Genomic DNA, 22,772 nt, shown 5'->3' with positions numbered 1-22,772 from the left:
AATAGCATCAGGTATAATTTCCGCCTACAGTGCTATGAAACTAGATAGGAATTAAAAGAAAAAAAAACTGTAAATAATACAAACACATGGAAGCTAAACAAAACGCTGTTACATAACCAAGAATACACTGTAGAAAACTAAGATGGGATCACAAATACCTGGGAAAAATTGAAAATGTAAATAGGAACACCCAAATCTATGGAATGAAACAAATGCAACTCTAAAAGCAGAGCTGTGCGAGCAAAGAATCGAAAAAGTAATCTCTCCCAGCACCCGCACGAAGAGTGGATGAAATCTCCACATTCAACGTGAAGTACCCCGCATCTCTGGAACACCTGAATAGAACAATGAATCAGTCCAAAATTGAGGAGGTGGACTTTGTGAGCATAGATATATTAGTTTTTCCACTTTTTCACTTTTTGTGAATGTGTAGGTGTATGCCGCTGTGAGTCATTTTGTCTGTAGAGATAAGCTTTAACCATTTGTGCTAGAGTTCTGTGTGACTGCTTTTCTTTTTAATTTTTAAAATTTTCTCTTAATACATATTTTTCCTTTTAATAACTTCATTTTATTTGATTTTACTTTATTTTCTTTTATTTTATCCTCATTCTTTGTTTCCTTCTCTTTTCTCTCCCACTTTTTCTGAGCTGTGAGGATGAATGTCTCTAGGTGCTCTAACCAGGAGTCAGAGCTCTGCATCTGAGGAGGGAAAACCAAGTTCAGGACACTGGGGCACAGGAGACCTGACAGCTTCACATAATATCAAATGGAGAAAATCTCCCAGAGATTTCTTTCTCAACGCCAAGACCCACATTCACTCAGTGACCAGTAAGCAACAGTGCTGGACACCGTATGCCAAACAATGAGCAAGACAGAAACAGTCCCATCCGTAATCAGAGAGGATGCCTTAAATCATCATAAGGACGGAGGCACCAAAATACACACCAGCAGTTATGGAAATGCCCACCAGAAAGACAGGATCCAGCCTCATTCAAAAGAACACAAGCATAACTCCCCTCCACGAAGAAGCCTACACAACCCACTTAACAAACCTAAGCCGCTTGGGACAGACACCAAAAACAACAATAACTACGGGCATGACACCTGTGAAAAGGAACCCCTAGCACAGTAAGTTAACCAAAATTAGGAGACCAAAAAACACACAGCTGACGAAGCAGCAAGGTCAAAACGCACCAGACCTAACAAATGAAGAGGAAATAGGCAGTCTACCCGAAAAAGAATTCAGAATAATGATAGGAAAAACGATTCAACCTCGTGGAAATAGGAGAGATTAAATACAGGAAACGTTTCACAGGGGTCGACAAGAACTGAAGAGCAAACAAACAGTGATGAAGAACACAATAAATGAAAATAATTATTCTCTAGCATGGATCACTAGCACAATAACTGAGGCACAAGAACGGTTAAGTGGCCTGGAAGATAAAATAGTTCAAATAAATACTGCGGATCAAAATAAAGAACAAAGAATGAAAGGAACGGAGGACAGTCTCAGCGACCCTTGGGACAACATTAAATGCACCAACATTCGAATTATATGGCTCTCAGAAGAAGAAGAGAAAGAGAAAAGGCGTGAGAATATATTTGAAGAGATTATAGTTGAAAACTTCCCTAGTATGGGAAAGGAAAGAGGTAATCAAGTCCAGGAAGCACAGAGAGTCTCATACAGGATAATTCCAAGGAGAAACACGCCAAGACACGTATTCATCAAACTATTAAAATCTAAATGTATAGGAAACATGTAAAAAGCAGCATGGGAAAAGCACCATTTACCATTCAAGGGAATCCACGTAAGTTAACAGCCGACCTTTCAGCAGAAATTCTGCAAGAGAGAAGGAAGTGGCAGTATACGTATTGAAAGAGATGAAAGGAAAAAAACCTACAACCAATGTTACTGTTTTCAGCAAGAATATCATTGAGATTGGACAGAGAAACTAAAAACTTTACAGAAAAACACACGGAAAGAGAATTCAGCACCACGCAACAGCTTTATACCAAAGGATAAAGGAACTTCTCTAGGCAGGAATCACAAAGAAAAGAAAAGACCTCCTAGAACAAACCAAAAACAATTAACAAAACGAGAAGAGGAACATCCATATTGACAATTACCTTACATGTAAATGGATTCATTGCTCCAACCACAACAGATAAACTGGCTGAAGGCATACAACAAAAAGCCCATTATACATGCTGCCTAGAAGAGACCCATTTTAGACCTAGGGATAGATACAGACTGAAACTGAGGATATGGCAAGAGACAATCCATGCACATGGAAATCAAAGGAAACCTGGAGTTACAATTCTCATATCAGAAGAAATAGACTTTAAGATAAAGACTATTTCAAGAAACAAACAAGGACACTACACACTGATCAAGGGATCAAACCACGGAGAGGATATAAGAAATGCAAATACTTATGAACCCAACCGAGGAGCACTTCAATACATAAGGTATATCCTAACAGCCATAAAGCGGAGCATGACAGTAAAACCATAAGAGTAGGGGACATTACCACCCCACAATCACCAATGGATAGATCATCCAAAATGAAACTAAATTAGGAAACATAAGCTTTCAATGACACGTTGGACAAGAGGGAATTCATTCATAAATATACAACATTCTATTGCAAAACAACAGAAAACACTCTCTCCTCAGGTACTCATGAAACACTCTCCAAGTTATATCATATGTAGGGTCACACATAAAGCCTTAGAAATCTAAGAAAATTGAAATAGCATCAGGTATAATTTCCGCCTAGAGTGCTATGAAACTAGATAGGAATTAAAAGAAAAAAAACTGTAAATAATACAAACACATGGAAGCTAAACAAAACGCTGTTACATAACCAAGAATACACTGTAGAAAACTAAGATGGGATCACAAATACCTGGGAAAAATTGAAAATGTAAATAGGAACACCCAAATCTATGGAATGAAACAAATGCAACTCTAAAAGCAGAGCTGTGCGAGCAAAGAAGCGAAAAAGTAATCTCTCCCAGCACCCGCACGAAGAGTGGATGAAATCTCCACATTCAACGTGAAGTACCCCGCATCTCTGGAACACCTGAATAGAACAATGAATCAGTCCAAAATTGAGGAGGTGGACTTTGTGAGCATAGATATATTAGTTTTTCCACTTTTTCACTTTTTGTGAATGTGTAGGTGTATGCCGCTGTGAGTCATTTTGTCTGTAGAGATAAGCTTTAACCATTTGTGCTAGAGTTCTGTGTGACTGCTTTTCTTTTTAATTTTTAAAATTTTCTCTTAATACATATTTTTCCTTTTAATAACTTCATTTTATTTGATTTTACTTTATTTTCTTTTATTTTATCCTCATTCTTTGTTTCCTTCTCTTTTCTCTCCCACTTTTTCTGAGCTGTGAGGATGAATGTCTCTAGGTGCTCTAACCAGGAGTCAGAGCTCTGCATCTGAGGAGGGAAAACCAAGTTCAGGACAGTGGGGCACAGGAGACCTGACAGCTTCACATAATATCAAATGGAGAAAATCTCCCAGAGATTTCTTTCTCAACGCCAAGACCCACATTCACTCAGTGACCAGTAAGCAACAGTGCTGGACACCGTATGCCAAACAATGAGCAAGACAGAAACAGTCCCATCCGTTATCAGAGAGGATGCCTTAAATCATCATAAGGACGGAGGCACCAAAATACACACCAGCAGTTGTGGAAATGCCCACCAGAAAGACAGGATCCAGCCTCATTCAAAAGAACACAAGCATAACTCCCCTCCACGAAGAAGCCTACACAACCCACTTAACAAACCTAAGCCGCTTGGGACAGACACCAAAAACAACAATAACTACGGGCATGACGCCTGTGAAAAGGAACCCCAAGCACAGTAAGTTAACCAAAATTAGGAGACCAAAAAACACACAGCTGACGAAGCAGCAAGGTCAAAACGCACCAGACCTAACAAATGAAGAGGAAATAGGCAGTCTACCCGAAAAAGAATTCAGAATAATGATAGGAAAAACGATTCAACCTCGTGGAAATAGGAGAGAGAAAATACAGGAAACGTTTCACAGGGGTCGACAAGAACTGAAGAGCAAACAAACAGTGATGTAGAACACAAAAAATGAAAATAATTATTCTCTAGCATGGATCACTAGCACAATAACTGAGGCACAAGAACGGTTAAGTGGCCTGGAAGATAAAATAGTTCAAATAAATACTGCGGATCAAAATAAAGAACAAAGAATGAAAGGAACGGAGGACAGTCTCAGCGATCCTTGGGACAACATTAAATGCACAAACATTCGAATTATATGGCTCTCAGAAGAAGAAGAGAAAGAGAAAAGGCGTGAGAATATATTTGAAGAGATTATAGTTGAAAACTTCCCTAGTATGGGAAAGGAAAGAGGTAATCAAGTCCAGGAAGCACAGAGAGTCTCATACAGGATAATTCCAAGGAGAAATACGCCAAGACACGTATTCATCAAACTATTAAAATCTAAATGTATAGGAAACATGTAAAAAGCAGCATGGGAAAAGCACCATTTACCATTCAAGGGAATCCACGTAAGTTAACAGCCGACCTTTTAGCAGAAATTCTGCAAGAGAGAAGGAAGTGGCAGTATACGTATTGAAAGAGATGAAAGGAAAAAAACCTACAACCAATGTTACTGTTTTCAGCAAGAATCTCATTGAGATTGGACAGAGAAACTAAAAACTTTACAGAAAAACCAACGGAAAGAGAATTCAGCACCACGCAACAGCTTTATACCAAAGGATAAAGGAACTTCTCTAGGCAGGAATCACAAAGACAAGAAAAGACCTCCTAGAACAAACCAAAAACAATTAACAAAACGGGAAGAGGAACATCCATATTGACAATTACCTTACATGTAAATGGATTCATTGCTCCAACCACAACAGATAAACTGGCTGAAGGCATACAACAACAAGCCCATTATATATGCTGCCTAGAAGAGACCCATTTTAGACCTAGGGATAGATACAGACTGAAACTGAGGATATGGCAAGAGACATTCCATGCACATGGAAATCAAAGGAAACCTGGAGTTACAATTCTCATATCAGAAGAAATAGACTTTAAGATAAAGACTATTTCAAGAAACAAACAAGGACACTACACACTGATCAAGGGATCAAACCAAGGAGAGGATCTAAGAAATGAAATACTTATGAACCCAACCGAGGAGCACTTCAATACATAAGGTATATCCTAACAGCCATAAAGCGGAACATGACAGTAAAACCATAAGAGTAGGGGACATTACCACCCCACAATCACCAATGGATAGATCATCCAAAATGAAACTAAATTAGGAAACATAAGCTTTCAATGACACGTTGGACAAGAGGGAATTCATTCATAAATATACAACATTCTATTGCAAAACAACAGAAAACACTCTCTCCTCAGGTACTCATGAAACACTCTCCAAGTTATATCATATGTAGGGTCACACATAAAGCCTTAGAAATCTAAGAAAATTGAAATAGCATCAGGTATAATTTCCGCCTACAGTGCTATGAAACCAGATAGGAATTAAAAGAAAAAAAACTGTAAATAATACAAACACATTGAAGCTAAACAAAACGCTGTTACATAACCAAGAATACACTGTAGAAAACTAAGATGGGATCACAAATACCTGGGAAAAATTGAAAATGTAAATAGGAACACCCAAATCTATGGAATGAAACAAATGCAACTCTAAAAGCAGAGCTGTGCGAGCAAAGAAGCGAAAAAGTAATCTCTCCCAGCACCCGCACGAAGAGTGGATGAAATCTCCACATTCAACGTGAAGTACCCCGCATCTCTGGAACACCTGAATAGAACAATGAATCAGTCCAAAATTGAGGAGGTGGACTTTGTGAGCATAGATATATTAGTTTTTCCACTTTTTCACTTTTTGTGAATGTGTAGGTGTATGCCGCTGTGAGTCATTTTGTCTGTAGAGATAAGCTTTAACCATTTGTGCTAGAGTTCTGTGTGACTGCTTTTCTTTTTAATTTTTAAAATTTTCTCTTAATACATATTTTTCACTTTAATAACTTCATTTTATTTGATTTTACTTTATTTTCTTTTATTTTATCCTCATTCTTTGTTTCCTTCTCTTTTCTCTCCCACTTTTTCTGAGCTTTGAGGATGAATGTCTCTAGGTGCTCTAACCAGGGGTCAGAGCTCTGCATCTGAGGAGGGAAAACCAAGTTTAGGACACTGGGGCACAGGAGACCTGACAGCTTCACATAATATCAAATGGAGAAAATCTCCCAGAGATTTCTTTCTCAACGCCAAGACCCACATTCACTCAGTGACCAGTAAGCAACAGTGCTGGACACCGTATGCCAAACAATGAGCAAGACAGAAACAGTCCCATCCGTTATCAGAGAGGATGCCTTAAATCATCATAAGGAAGGAGGCACCAAAATACACACCAGCAGTTGTGGAAATGCCCACCAGAAAGACAGGATCCAGCCTCATTCAAAAGAACACAAGCATAACTCCCCTCCACGAAGAAGCCTACACAACCCACTTAACAAACCTAAGCCGCTTGGGACAGACACCAAAAACAACAATAACTACGGGCATGACGCCTGTGAAAAGGAACCCCAAGCACAGTAAGTTAACCAAAATTAGGAGACCAAAAAACACACAGCTGACGAAGCAGCAAGGTCAAAACGCACCAGACCTAACAAATGAAGAGGAAATAGGCAGTCTACCCGAAAAAGAATTCAGAATAATGATAGGAAAAACGATTCAACCTCGTGGAAATAGGAGAGAGAAAATACAGGAAACGTTTCACAGGGGTCGACAAGAACTGAAGAGCAAACAAACAGTGATGAAGAACACAAAAAATGAAAATAATTATTCTCTAGCATGGATCACTAGCACAATAACTGAGGCACAAGAACGGTTAAGTGGCCTGGAAGATAAAATAGTTCAAATAAATACTGCGGATCAAAATAAAGAACAAAGAATGAAAGGAACGGAGGACAGTCTCAGCGACCCTTGGGACAACATTAAATGCACCAACATTCGAATTATATGGCTCTCAGAAGAAGAAGAGAAAGAGAAAAGGCGTGAGAATATATTTGAAGAGATTATAGTTGAAAACTTCCCTAGTATGGGAAAGGAAAGAGGTAATCAAGTCCAGGAAGCACAGAGAGTCTCATACAGGATAATTCCAAGGAGAAACACGCCAAGACACGTATTCATCAAACTATTAAAATCTAAATGTATAGGAAACATGTAAAAAGCAGCATGGGAAAAGCACCATTTACCATTCAAGGGAATCCACGTAAGTTAACAGCCGACCTTTCAGCAGAAATTCTGCAAGAGAGAAGGAAGTGGCAGTATACGTATTGAAAGGGATGAAAGGAAAAAAACCTACAACCAATGTTACTGTTTTCAGCAAGAATCTCATTGAGATTGGACAGAGAAACTAAAAACTTTACAGAAAAACCAACGGAAAGAGAATTCAGCACCACGCAACAGCTTTATACCAAAGGATAAAGGAACTTCTCTAGGCAGGAATCACAAAGACAAGAAAAGACCTCCTAGAACAAACCAAAAACAATTAACAAAACGGGAAGAGGAACATCCATATTGACAATTACCTTACATGTAAATGGATTCATTGCTCCAGCCACAACAGATAAACTGGCTGAAGGGATACAACAACAAGCCCATTATATATGCTGCCTAGAAGAGACCCATTTTAGACCTAGGGATAGATACAGACTGAAACTGAGGATATGGCAAGAGACATTCCATGCACATGGAAATCAAAGGAAACCTGGAGTTACAATTCTCATATCAGAAGAAATAGACTTTAAGATAAAGACTATTTCAAGAAACAAACAAGGACACTACACACTGATCAAGGGATCAAACCAAAGAGAGGATCTAAGAAATGAAATACTTATGAACCCAACCGAGGAGCACTTCAATACATAAGGTATATCCTAACAGCCATAAAGCGGAACATGACAGTAAAACCATAAGAGTAGGGGACATTACCACCCCACAATCACCAATGGATAGATCATCCAAAATGAAACTAAATTAGGAAACATAAGCTTTCAATGACACGTTGGACAAGAGGGAATTCATTCATAAATATACAACATTCTATTGCAAAACAACAGAAAACACTCTCTCCTCAGGTACTCATGAAACACTCTCCAAGTTATATCATATGTAGGGTCACACATAAAGCCTTAGAAATCTAAGAAAATTGAAATAGCATCAGGTATAATTTCCGCCTACAGTGCTATGAAACTAGATAGGAATTAAAAGAAAAAAAACTGTAAATAATACAAACACATGGAAGCTAAACAAAACGCTGTTACATAACCAAGAATACACTGTAGAAAACTAAGATGGGATCACAAATACCTGGGAAAAATTGATAATGTAAATAGGAACACCCAAATCTATGGAATGAAACAAATGCAACTCTAAAAGCAGAGCTGTGCGAGCAAAGAAGCGAAAAAGTAATCTCTCCCAGCACCCGCACGAAGAGTGGATGAAATCTCCACATTCAACGTGAAGTACCCCGCATCTCTGGAACACCTGAATAGAACAATGAATCAGTCCAAAATTGAGGAGGTGGACTTTGTGAGCATAGATATATTAGTTTTTCCACTTTTTCACTATTTGTGAATGTGTAGGTGTATGCCGCTGTGAGTCATTTTGTCTGTATAGCTAAGCTTTAACCATTTGTGCTAGAGTTCTGTGTGACTGCTTTTCTTTTTAATTTTTAAAATTTTCTCTTAATACATATTTTTCATTTTAATAACTTCATTTTATTTGATTTTACTTTATTTTGTTTTATTTTCTCCTCATTCTTTGTTTCCTTCTCTTTTCTCTCCCACTTTTTCTGAGCTGTGAGAATGAATGTCTCTAGGTGCTCTAACCAGGGGTCAGAGCTCTGCATCTGAGGAGGGAAAACCAAGTTTAGGACACTGGGGCACAGGAGACCTGACAGCTTCACATAATATCAAATGGAGAAAATCTCCCAGAGATTTCTTTCTCAACGCCAAGACCCACATTCACTCAGTGACCAGTAAGCAACAGTGCTGGACACCGTATGCGAAACAATGAGCAAGACAGAAACAGTCCCATCCGTTATCAGAGAGGATGCCTTAAATCATCATAAGGACGGAGGCACCAAAATACACACCAGCAGTTGTGGAAATGCCCACCAGAAAGACAGGATCCAGCCTCATTCAAAAGAACACAAGCATAACTCCCCTCCACGAAGAAGCCTACACAACCCACTTAACAAACTTAAGCCGCTTGGGACAGATACCAAAAACAACAATAACTACGGGCATGACGCCTGTGAAAAGGAACCCCAAGCACAGTAAGTTAACCAAAATTAGGAGACCAAAAAACACACAGCTGACGAAGCAGCAAGGTCAAAACGCACCAGACCTAACAAATGAAGAGGAAATAGGCAGTCTACCCGAAAAAGAATTCAGAATAATGATAGGAAAAACGATTCAACCTCGTGGAAATAGGAGAGAGAAAATACAGGAAACGTTTCACAGGGGTCGACAAGAACTGAAGAGCAAACAAACAGTGATGAAGAACACAATAAATGAAAATAATTATTCTCTAGCATGGATCACTAGCACAATAACTGAGGCACAAGAACGGTTAAGTGGCCTGGAAGATAAAATAGTTCAAATAAATACTGCGGATCAAAATAAAGAACAAAGAATGAAAGGAACGGAGGACAGTCTCAGCGACCCTTGGGACAACATTAAATGCACCAACATTCGAATTATATGGCTCTCAGAAGAAGAAGAGAAAGAGAAAAGGCGTGAGAATATATTTGAAGAGATTATAGTTGAAAACTTCCCTAGTATGGGAAAGGAAAGAGGTAATCAAGTCCAGGAAGCACAGAGAGTCTCATACAGGATAATTCCAAGGAGAAACACGCCAAGACACGTATTCATCAAACTATGAAAATCTAAATGTATAGGAAACATGTAAAAAGCAGCATGGGAAAAGCACCATTTACCATTCAAGGGAATCCACGTAAGTTAACAGCCGACCTTTCAGCAGAAATTCTGCAAGAGAGAAGGAAGTGGCAGTATACGTATTGAAAGGGATGAAAGGAAAAAAACCTACAACCAATGTTACTGTTTTCAGCAAGAATCTCATTGAGATTGGACAGAGAAACTAAAAACTTTACAGAAAAACCAACGGAAAGAGAATTCAGCACCACGCAACAGCTTTATACCAAAGGATAAAGGAACTTCTCTAGGCAGGAATCACAAAGACAAGAAAAGACCTCCTAGAACAATCCAAAAACAATTAACAAAACGGGAAGAGGAACATCCATATTGACAATTACCTTACATGTAAATGGATTCATTGCTCCAACCACAACAGATAAACTGGCTGAAGGCATACAACAACAAGCCCATTATATATGCTGCCTAGAAGAGACCCATTTTAGACCTAGGGATAGATACAGACTGAAACTGAGGATATGGCAAGAGACATTCCATGCACATGGAAATCAAAGGAAACCTGGAGTTACAATTCTCATATCAGAAGAAATAGACTTTAAGATAAAGACTATTTCAAGAAACAAACAAGGACACTACACACTGATCAAGGGATCAAACCAAGGAGAGGATCTAAGAAATGAAATACTTATGAACCCAACCGAGGAGCACTTCAATACATAAGGTATATCCTAACAGCCATAAAGCGGAACATGACAGTAAAACCATAAGAGTAGGGGACATTACCACCCCACAATCACCAATGGATAGATCATCCAAAATGAAACTAAATTAGGAAACATAAGCTTTCAATGACACGTTGGACAAGAGGGAATTCATTCATAAATATACAACATTCTATTGCAAAACAACAGAAAACACTCTCTCCTCAGGTACTCATGAAACACTCTCCAAGTTATATCATATGTAGGGTCACACATAAAGCCTTAGAAATCTAAGAAAATTGAAATAGCATCAGGTATAATTTCCGCCTAGTGTGCTATGAAACTAGATAGGAATTAAAAGAAAAAAAAAAGTAAATAATACAAACACATGGAAGCTAAACAAAACGCTGTTACATAACCAAGAATACACTGTAGAAAACTAAGATGGGATCACAAATACCTGGGAAAAATTGAAAATGTAAATAGGAACACCCAAATCTATGGAATGAAACAAATGCAACTCTAAAAGCAGAGCTGTGCGAGCAAAGAAGCGAAAAAGTAATCTCTCCCAGCACCCGCACGAAGAGTGGATGAAATCTCCACATTCAACGTGAAGTACCCCGCATCTCTGGAACACCTGAATAGAACAATGAATCAGTCCAAAATTGAGGAGGTGGACTTTGTGAGCATAGATATATTAGTTTTTCCACTTTTTCACTATTTGTGAATGTGTAGGTGTATGCCGCTGTGAGTCATTTTGTCTGTATAGCTAAGCTTTAACCATTTGTGCTAGAGTTCTGTGTGACTGCTTTTCTTTTTAATTTTTAAAATTTTCTCTTAATACATATTTTTCATTTTAATAACTTCATTTTATTTGATTTTACTTTATTTTGTTTTATTTTCTCCTCATTCATTGTTTCCTTCTCTTTTCTCTCCCACTTTTTCTGAGCTGTGAGGATGAATGTCTCTAGGTGCTCTAACCAGGGGTCAGAGCTCTGCATCTGAGGAGGGAAAACCAAGTTTAGGACACTGGGGCACAGGAGACCTGACAGCTTCACATAATATCAAATGGAGAAAATCTCCCAGAGATTTCTTTCTCAACGCCAAGACCCACATTCACTCAGTGACCAGTAAGCAACAGTGCTGGACACCGTATGCCAAACAATGAGCAAGACAGAAACAGTCCCATCCGTTATCAGAGAGGATGCCTTAAATCATCATAAGGAAGGAGGCACCAAAATACACACGAGCAGTTGTGGAAATGCCCACCAGAAAGACAGGATCCAGCCTCATTCAAAAGAACACAAGCATAACTCCCCTCCACGAAGAAGCCTACACAACCCACTTAACAAACCTAAGCCGCTTGGGACAGACACCAAAAACAACAATAACTACGGGCATGACGCCTGTGAAAAGGAACCCCAAGCACAGTAAGTTAACCAAAATTAGGAGACCAAAAAACACACAGCTGACGAAGCAGCAAGGTCAAAACGCACCAGACCTAACAAATGAAGAGGAAATAGGCAGTCTACCCGAAAAAGAATTCAGAATAATGATAGGAAAAACGATGCAACCTCGTGGAAATAGGAGAGAGAAAATACAGGAAACGTTTCACAGGGGTCGACAAGAACTGAAGAGCAAACAAACAGTGATGAAGAACACAATAAATGAAAATAATTATTCTCTAGCATGGATCACTAGCATAATAACTGAGGCACAAGAACGGTTAAGTGGCCTGGAAGATAAAATAGTTCAAATAAATACTGCGGATCAAAATAAAGAACAAAGAATGAAAGGAACGGAGGACAGTCTCAGCGACCCTTGGGACAACATTAAATGCACCAACATTCGAATTATATGGCTCTCAGAAGAAGAAGAGAAAGAGAAAAGGCGTGAGAATATATTTGAAGAGATTATAGTTGAAAACTTCCCTAGTATGGGAAAGGAAAGAGGTAATCAAGTCCAGGAAGCACAGAGAGTCTCATACAGGATAATTCCAAGGAGAAACACGCCAAGACACGTATTCATCAAACTATGAAAATCTAAATGTATAGGAAACATGTAAAAAGCAGCATGGGAAAAGCACCATTTACCATTCAAGGGAATCCACGTAAGTTAACAGCCGACCTTTCAGCAGAAATTCTGCAAGAGAGAAGGAAGTGGCAGTATACGTATTGAAAGGGATGAAAGGAAAAAAACCTACAACCAATGTTACTGTTTTCAGCAAGAATCTCATTGAGATTGGACAGAGAAACTAAAAACTTTACAGAAAAACCAACGGAAAGAGAATTCAGCACCACGCAACAGCTTTATACCAAAGGATAAAGGAACTTCTCTAGGCAGGAATCACAAAGACAAGAAAAGACCTCCTAGAACAAACCAAAAACAATTAACAAAACGGGAAGAGGAACATCCATATTGACAATTACCTTACATGTAAATGGATTCATTGCTCCAACCACAACAGATAAACTGGCTGAAGGGATACAACAACAAGCCCATTATATATGCTGCCTAGAAGAGACCCATTTTAGACCTAGGGATAGATACAGACTGAAACTGAGGATATGGCAAGAGACATTCCATGCACATGGAAATCAAAGGAAACCTGGAGTTACAATTCTCATATCAGAAGAAATAGACTTTAAGATAAAGACTATTTCAAGAAACAAACAAGGACACTACACACTGATCCAGGGATCAAACCAAGGAGAGGATCTAAGAAATGAAATACTTATGAACCCAACCGAGGAGCACTTCAATACATAAGGTATATCCTAACAGCCATAAAGCGGAACATGACAGTAAAACCATAAGAGTAGGGGACATTACCACCCCACAATCACCAATGGATAGATCATCCAAAATGAAACTAAATTAGGAAACATAAGCTTTCAATGACACGTTGGACAAGAGGGAATTCATTCATAAATATACAACATTCTATTGCAAAACAACAGAAAACACTCTCTCCTCAGGTACTCATGAAACACTCTCCAAGTTATATCATATGTAGGGTCACACATAAAGCCTTAGAAATCTAAGAAAATTGAAATAGCATCAGGTATAATTTCCGCCTAGAGTGCTATGAAACTAGATAGGAATTAAAAGAAAAAAAACTGTAAATAATACAAACACATGGAAGCTAAACAAAACGCTGTTACATAACCAAGAATACACTGTAGAAAACTAAGATGGGATCACAAATACCTGGGAAAAATTGAAAATGTAAATAGGAACACCCAAATCTATGGAATGAAACAAATGCAACTCTAAAAGCAGAGCTGTGCGAGCAAAGAAGCGAAAAAGTAATGTCTCCCAGCACCCGCACGAAGAGTGGATGAAATCTCCACATTCAACGTGAAGTACCCCGCATCTCTGGAACACCTGAATAGAACAATGAATCAGTCCAAAATTGAGGAGGTGGACTTTGTGAGCATAGATATATTAGTTTTTCCACTTTTTCACTTTTTGTGAATGTGTAGGTGTATGCCGCTGTGAGTCATTTTGTCTGTATAGCTAAGCTTTAACCATTTGTGCTAGAGTTCTGTGTGACTGCTTTTCTTTTTAATTTTTAAAATTTTCTCTTAATACATATTTTTCATTTTAATAACTTCATTTTATTTGATTTTACTTTATTTTGTTTTATTTTCTCCTCATTCTTTGTTTCCTTCTCTTTTCTCTCCCACTTTTTCTGAGCTGTGAGGATGAATGTCTCTAGGTGCTCTAACCAGGGGTCAGAGCTCTGCATCTGAGGAGGGAAAACCAAGTTTAGGACACTGGGGCACAGGAGACCTGACAGCTTCACATAATATCAAATGGAGAAAATCTCCCAGAGATTTCTTTCTCAACGCCAAGACCCACATTCACTCAGTGACCAGTAAGCAACAGTGCTGGACACCGTATGCGAAACAATGAGCAAGACAGAAACAGTCCCATCCGTTATCAGAGAGGATGCCTTAAATCATCATAAGGACGGAGGCACCAAAATACACACCAGCAGTTGTGGAAATGCCCACCAGAAAGACAGGATCCAGCCTCATTCAAAAGAACACAAGCATAACTCCCCTCCACGAAGAAGCCTACACAACCCACTTAACAAACTTAAGCCGCTTGGGACAGATACCAAAAACAACAATAACTACGGGCATGACGCCTGTGAAAAGGAACCCCAAGCACAGTAAGTTAACCAAAATTAGGAGACCAAAAAACACACAGCTGACGAAGCAGCAAGGTCAAAACGCACCAGACCTAACAAATGAAGAGGAAATAGGCAGTCTACCCGAAAAAGAATTCAGAATAATGATAGGAAAAACGATTCAACCTCGTGGAAATAGGAGAGAGAAAATACAGGAAACGTTTCACAGGGGTCGACAAGAACTGAAGAGCAAACAAACAGTGATGAAGAACACAATAAATGAAAATAATTATTCTCTAGCATGGATCACTAGCACAATAACTGAGGCACAAGAACGGTTAAGTGGCCTGGAAGATAAAATAGTTCAAATAAATACTGCGGATCAAAATAAAGAACAAAGAATGAAAGGAACGGAGGACAGTCTCAGCGACCCTTGGGACAACATTAAATGCACCAACATTCGAATTATATGGCTCTCAGAAGAAGAAGAGAAAGAGAAAAGGCGTGAGAATATATTTGAAGAGATTATAGTTGAAAACTTCCCTAGTATGGGAAAGGAAAGAGGTAATCAAGTCCAGGAAGCACAGAGAGTCTCATACAGGATAATTCCAAGGAGAAACACGCCAAGACACGTATTCATCAAACTATGAAAATCTAAATGTATAGGAAACATGTAAAAAGCAGCATGGGAAAAGCACCATTTACCATTCAAGGGAATCCACGTAAGTTAACAGCCGACCTTTCAGCAGAAATTCTGCAAGAGAGAAGGAAGTGGCAGTATACGTATTGAAAGGGATGAAAGGAAAAAAACCTACAACCAATGTTACTGTTTTCAGCAAGAATCTCATTGAGATTGGACAGAGAAACTAAAAACTTTACAGAAAAACCAACGGAAAGAGAATTCAGCACCACGCAACAGCTTTATACCAAAGGATAAAGGAACTTCTCTAGGCAGGAATCACAAAGACAAGAAAAGACCTCCTAGAACAATCCAAAAACAATTAACAAAACGGGAAGAGGAACATCCATATTGACAATTACCTTACATGTAAATGGATTCATTGCTCCAACCACAACAGATAAACTGGCTGAAGGCATACAACAACAAGCCCATTATATATGCTGCCTAGAAGAGACCCATTTTAGACCTAGGGATAGATACAGACTGAAACTGAGGATATGGCAAGAGACATTCCATGCACATGGAAATCAAAGGAAACCTGGAGTTACAATTCTCATATCAGAAGAAATAGACTTTAAGATAAAGACTATTTCAAGAAACAAACAAGGACACTACACACTGATCAAGGGATCAAACCAAGGAGAGGATCTAAGAAATGAAATACTTATGAACCCAACCGAGGAGCACTTCAATACATAAGGTATATCCTAACAGCCATAAAGCGGAACATGACAGTAAAACCATAAGAGTAGGGGACATTACCACCCCACAATCACCAATGGATAGATCATCCAAAATGAAACTAAATTAGGAAACATAAGCTTTCAATGACACGTTGGACAAGAGGGAATTCATTCATAAATATACAACATTCTATTGCAAAACAACAGAAAACACTCTCTCCTCAGGTACTCATGAAACACTCTCCAAGTTATATCATATGTAGGGTCACACATAAAGCCTTAGAAATCTAAGAAAATTGAAATAGCATCAGGTATAATTTCCGCCTAGTGTGCTATGAAACTAGATAGGAATTAAAAGAAAAAAAAAAGTAAATAATACAAACACATGGAAGCTAAACAAAACGCTGTTACATAACCAAGAATACACTGTAGAAAACTAAGATGGGATCACAAATACCTGGGAAAAATTGAAAATGTAAATAGGAACACCCAAATCTATGGAATGAAACAAATGCAACTCTAAAAGCAGAGCTGTGCGAGCAAAGAAGCGAAAAAGTAATCTCTCCCAGCACCCGCACGAAGAGTGGATGAAATCTCCACATTCAACGTGAAGTACCCCGCATCTCTGGAACACCTGAATAGAACAATGAATCAGTCCAAAATTGAGGAGGTGGACTTTGTGAGCATAGATATATTAGTTTTTCCACTTTTTCACTATTTGTGAATGTGTAGGTGTATGCCGCTGTGAGTCATTTTGTCTGTATAGCTAAGCTTTAACCATTTGTGCTAGAGTTCTGTGTGACTGCTTTTCTTTTTAATTTTTAAAATTTTCTCTTAATACATATTTTTCATTTTAATAACTTCATTTTATTTGATTTTACTTTATTTTGTTTTATTTTCTCCTCATTCATTGTTTCCTTCTCTTTTCTCTCCCACTTTTTCTGAGCTGTGAGGATGAATGTCTCTAGGTGCTCTAACCAGGGGTCAGAGCTCTGCATCTGAGGAGGGAAAACCAAGTTTAGGACACTGGGGCACAGGAGACCTGACAGCTTCACATAATATCAAATGGAGAAAATCTCCCAGAGATTTCTTTCTCAACGCCAAGACCCACATTCACTCAGTGACCAGTAAGCAACAGTGCTGGACACCGTATGCCAAACAATGAGCAAGACAGAAACAGTCCCATCCGTTATCAGAGAGGATGCCTTAAATCATCATAAGGACGGAGGCACCAAAATACACACGAGCAGTTGTGGAAATGCCCACCAGAAAGACAGGATCCAGCCTCATTCAAAAGAACACAAGCATAACTCCCCTCCACGAAGAAGCCTACACAACCCACTTAACAAACCTAAGCCGCTTGGGACAGACACCAAAAACAACAATAACTACGGGCATGACGCCTGTGAAAAGGAACCCCAAGCACAGTAAGTTAACCAAAATTAGGAGACCAAAAAACACACAGCTGACGAAGCAGCAAGGTCAAAACGCACCAGACCTAACAAAAGAAGAGGAAATAGGCAGTCTACCCGAAAAAGAATTCAGAATAATGATAGGAAAAACGATGCAACCTCGTGGAAATAGGAGAGAGAAAATACAGGAAACGTTTCACAGGGGTCGACAAGAACTGAAGAGCAAACAAACAGTGATGAAGAACACAATAAATGAAAATAATTATTCTCTAGCATGGATCACTAGCATAATAACTGAGGCACAAGAACGGTTAAGTGGCCTGGAAGATAAAATAGTTCAAATAAATACTGCGGATCAAAATAAAGAACAAAGAATGAAAGGAACGGAGGACAGTCTCAGCGACCCTTGGGACAACATTAAATGCACCAACATTCGAATTATATGGCTCTCAGAAGAAGAAGAGAAAGAGAAAAGGCGTGAGAATATATTTGAAGAGATTATAGTTGAAAACTTCCCTAGTATGGGAAAGGAAAGAGGTAATCAAGTCCAGGAAGCACAGAGAGTCTCATACAGGATAATTCCAAGGAGAAACACGCCAAGACACGTATTCATCAAACTATGAAAATCTAAATGTATAGGAAACATGTAAAAACCAGCATGGGAAAAGCACCATTTACCATTCAAGGGAATCCACGTAAGTTAACAGCCGACCTTTCAGCAGAAATTCTGCAAGAGAGAAGGAAGTGGCAGTATACGTATTGAAAGGGATGAAAGGAAAAAAACCTACAACCAATGTTACTGTTTTCAGCAAGAATCTCATTGAGATTGGACAGAGAAACTAAAAACTTTACAGAAAAACCAACGGAAAGAGAATTCAGCACCACGCAACAGCTTTATACCAAAGGATAAAGGAACTTCTCTAGGCAGGAATCACAAAGACAAGAAAAGACCTCCTAGAACAAACCAAAAACAATTAACAAAACGGGAAGAGGAACATCCATATTGACAATTACCTTACATGTAAATGGATTCATTGCTCCAACCACAACAGATAAACTGGCTGAAGGGATACAACAACAAGCCCATTATATATGCTGCCTAGAAGAGACCCATTTTAGACCTAGGGATAGATACAGACTGAAACTGAGGATATGGCAAGAGACATTCCATGCACATGGAAATCAAAGGAAACCTGGAGTTACAATTCTCATATCAGAAGAAATAGACTTTAAGATAAAGACTATTTCAAGAAACAAACAAGGACACTACACACTGATCCAGGGATCAAACCAAGGAGAGGATCTAAGAAATGAAATACTTATGAACCCAACCGAGGAGCACTTCAATACATAAGGTATATCCTAACAGCCATAAAGCGGAACATGACAGTAAAACCATAAGAGTAGGGGACATTACCACCCCACAATCACCAATGGATAGATCATCCAAAATGAAACTAAATTAGGAAACATAAGCTTTCAATGACACGTTGGACAAGAGGGAATTCATTCATAAATATACAACATTCTATTGCAAAACAACAGAAAACACTCTCTCCTCAGGTACTCATGAAACACTCTCCAAGTTATATCATATGTAGGGTCACACATAAAGCCTTAGAAATCTAAGAAAATTGAAATAGCATCAGGTATAATTTCCGCCTAGAGTGCTATGAAACTAGATAGGAATTAAAAGAAAAAAAACTGTAAATAATACAAACACATGGAAGCTAAACAAAACGCTGTTACATAACCAAGAATACACTGTAGAAAACTAAGATGGGATCACAAATACCTGGGAAAAATTGAAAATGTAAATAGGAACACCCAAATCTATGGAATGAAACAAATGCAACTCTAAAAGCAGAGCTGTGCGAGCAAAGAAGCGAAAAAGTAATGTCTCCCAGCACCCGCACGAAGAGTGGATGACATCTCCACATTCAACGTGAAGTACCCCGCATCTCTGGAACACCTGAATAGAACAATGAATCAGTCCAAAATTGAGGAGGTGGACTTTGTGAGCATAGATATATTAGTTTTTCCACTTTTTCACTTTTTGTGAATGTGTAGGTGTATGCCGCTGTGAGTCATTTTGTCTGTAGAGATAAGCTTTAACCATTTGTGCTAGAGTTCTGTGTGACTGCTTTTCTTTTTAATTTTTAAAATTTTCTCTTAATACATATTTTTCATTTTAATAACTTCATTTTATTTGATTTTACTTTATTTTGTTTTATTTTATCCTCATTCTTTGTTTCCTTCTCTTTTCTCTCCCACTTTTTCTGAGCTGTGAGGATGAATGTCTCTAGGTGCTCTAACCAGGAGTCAGAGCTCTGCATCTGAGGAGGGAAAACCAAGTTCAGGACACTGGGGCACAGGAGACCTGACAGCTTCACATAATATCAAATGGAGAAAATCTCCCAGAGATTTCTTTCTCAACGCCAAGACCCACATTCACTCAGTGACCAGTAAGCAACAGTGCTGGACACCGTATGCCAAACAATGAGCAAGACAGAAACAGTCCCATCCGTTATCAGAGAGGATGCCTTAAATCATCATAAGGACGGAGGCACCAAAATACACACCAGCAGTTGTGGAAATGCCCACCAGAAAGACAGGATCCAGCCTCATTCAAAAGAACACAAGCATAACTCCCCTCCACGAAGAAGCCTACACAACCCACTTAACAAACCTAAGCCGCTTGGGACAGACACCAAAAACAACAATAACTACGGGCATGACGCCTGTGAAAAGGAACCCCAAGCACAGTAAGTTAACCAAAATTAGGAGACCAAAAAACACACAGCTGACGAAGCAGCAAGGTCAAAACGCACCAGACCTAACAAATGAAGAGGAAATAGGCAGTCTACCCGAAAAAGAATTCAGAATAATGATAGGAAAAACAATTCAACCTCGTGGAAATAGGAGAGAGAAAATACAGGAAACGTTTCACAGGGGTCGACAAGAACTGAAGAGCAAACAAACAGTGATGAAGAACACAATAAATGAAAATAATTATTCTCTAGCATGGATCACTAGCACAATAACTGAGGCACAAGAACGGTTAATTGGCCTGGAAGATAAAATAGTTCAAATAAATACTGCGGATCAAAATAAAGAACAAAGAATGAAAGGAACGGAGGACAGTCTCAGCGACCCTTGGGACAACATTAAATGCACCAACATTCGAATTATATGGCTCTCAGAAGAAGAAGAGAAAGAGAAAAGGCGTGAGAATATATTTGAAGAGATTATAGTTGAAAACTTCCCTAGTATGGGAAAGGAAATAGGTAATCAAGTCCAGGAAGCACAGAGAGTCTCATACAGGATAATTCCAAGGAGAAACACGCCAAGACACGTATTCATCAAACTATTAAAATCTAAATGTATAGGAAACATGTAAAAAGCAGCATGGGAAAAGCACCATTTACCATTCAAGGGAATCCACGTAAGTTAACAGCCGACCTTTCAGCAGAAATTCTGCAAGAGAGAAGGAAGTGGCAGTATACGTATTGAAAGGGATGAAAGGAAAAAAACCTACAACCAATGTTACTGTTTTCAGCAAGAATCTCATTGAGATTGGACAGAGAAACTAAAAACTTTACAGAAAAACCAACGGAAAGAGAATTCAGCACCACGCAACAGCTTTATACCAAAGGATAAAGGAACTTCTCTAGGCAGGAATCACAAAGACAAGAAAAGACCTCCTAGAACAAACCAAAAACAATTAACAAAACGGGAAGAGGAACATCCATATTGACAATTACCTTACATGTAAATGGATTCATTGCTCCAACCACAACAGATAAACTGGCTGAAGGGATACAACAACAAGCCCATTATATATGCGGCCTAGAAGAGACCCATTTTAGACCTAGGGATTGATACAGACTGAAACTGAGGATATGGCAAGAGACATTCCATGCACATGGAAATCAAAGGAAACCTGGAGTTACAATTCTCATATCAGAAGAAATAGACTTTAAGATAAAGACTATTTCAAGAAACAAACAAGGACACTACACACTGATCCAGGAATCAAACCAAGGAGAGGATCTAAGAAATGAAATACTTATGAACCCAACCGAGGAGCACTTCAATACATAAGGTATATCCTAACAGCCATAAAGCGGAACATGACAGTAAAACCATAAGAGTAGGGGACATTACCACCCCACAATCACCAATGGATAGATCATCCAAAATGAAACTAAATTAGGAAACATAAGCTTTCAATGACACGTTGGACAAGAGGGAATTCATTCATAAATATACAACATTCTATTGCAAAACAACAGAAAACACTCTCTCCTCAGGTACTCATGAAACACTCTCCAAGTTATATCATATGTAGGGTCACACATAAAGCCTTAGAAATCTAAGAAAATTGAAATAGCATCAGGTATAATTTCCGCCTACAGTGCTATGAAACTAGATAGGAATTAAAAGAAAAAAAACTGTAAATAATACAAACACATGGAAGCTAAACAAAACGCTGTTACATAACCAAGAATACACTGTAGAAAACTAAGATGGGATCACAAATACCTGGGAAAAATTGAAAATGTAAATAGGAACACCCAAATCTATGGAATGAAACAAATGCAACTCTAAAAGCAGAGCTGTGCGAGCAAAGAAGCGAAAAAGTAATGTCTCCCAGCACCCGCACGAAGAGTGGATGAAATCTCCACATTCAACGTGAAGTACCCCGCATCTCTGGAACACCTGAATAGAACAATGAATCAGTCCAAAATTGAGGAGGTGGACTTTGTGAGCATAGATATATTAGTTTTTCCACTTTTTCACTTTTTGTGAATGTGTAGGTGTATGCCGCTGTGAGTCATTTTGTCTGTAGAGATAAGCTTTAACCATTTGTGCTAGAGTTCTGTGTGACTGCTTTTCTTTTTAATTTTTAAAATTTTCTCTTAATACATATTTTTCATTTTAATAACTTCATTTTATTTGATTTTACTTTATTTTGTTTTATTTTATCCTCATTCTTTGTTTCCTTCTCTTTTCTCTCCCACTTTTTCTGAGCTGTGAGGATGAATGTCTCTAGGTGCTCTAACCAGGAGTCAGAGCTCTGCATCTGAGGAGGGAAAACCAAGTTCAGGACACTGGGGCACAGGAGACCTGACAGCTTCACATAATATCAAATGGA

This window comes from Balaenoptera physalus (assembly GCF_965194825.1).
Source record: "Balaenoptera physalus genome assembly, chromosome: Y".
NCBI lineage: Eukaryota > Metazoa > Chordata > Mammalia > Artiodactyla > Balaenopteridae > Balaenoptera > Balaenoptera physalus.
The sequence above is the reverse complement of the archived record's forward strand: the minus strand, read 5'-3'. Positions refer to the sequence as shown.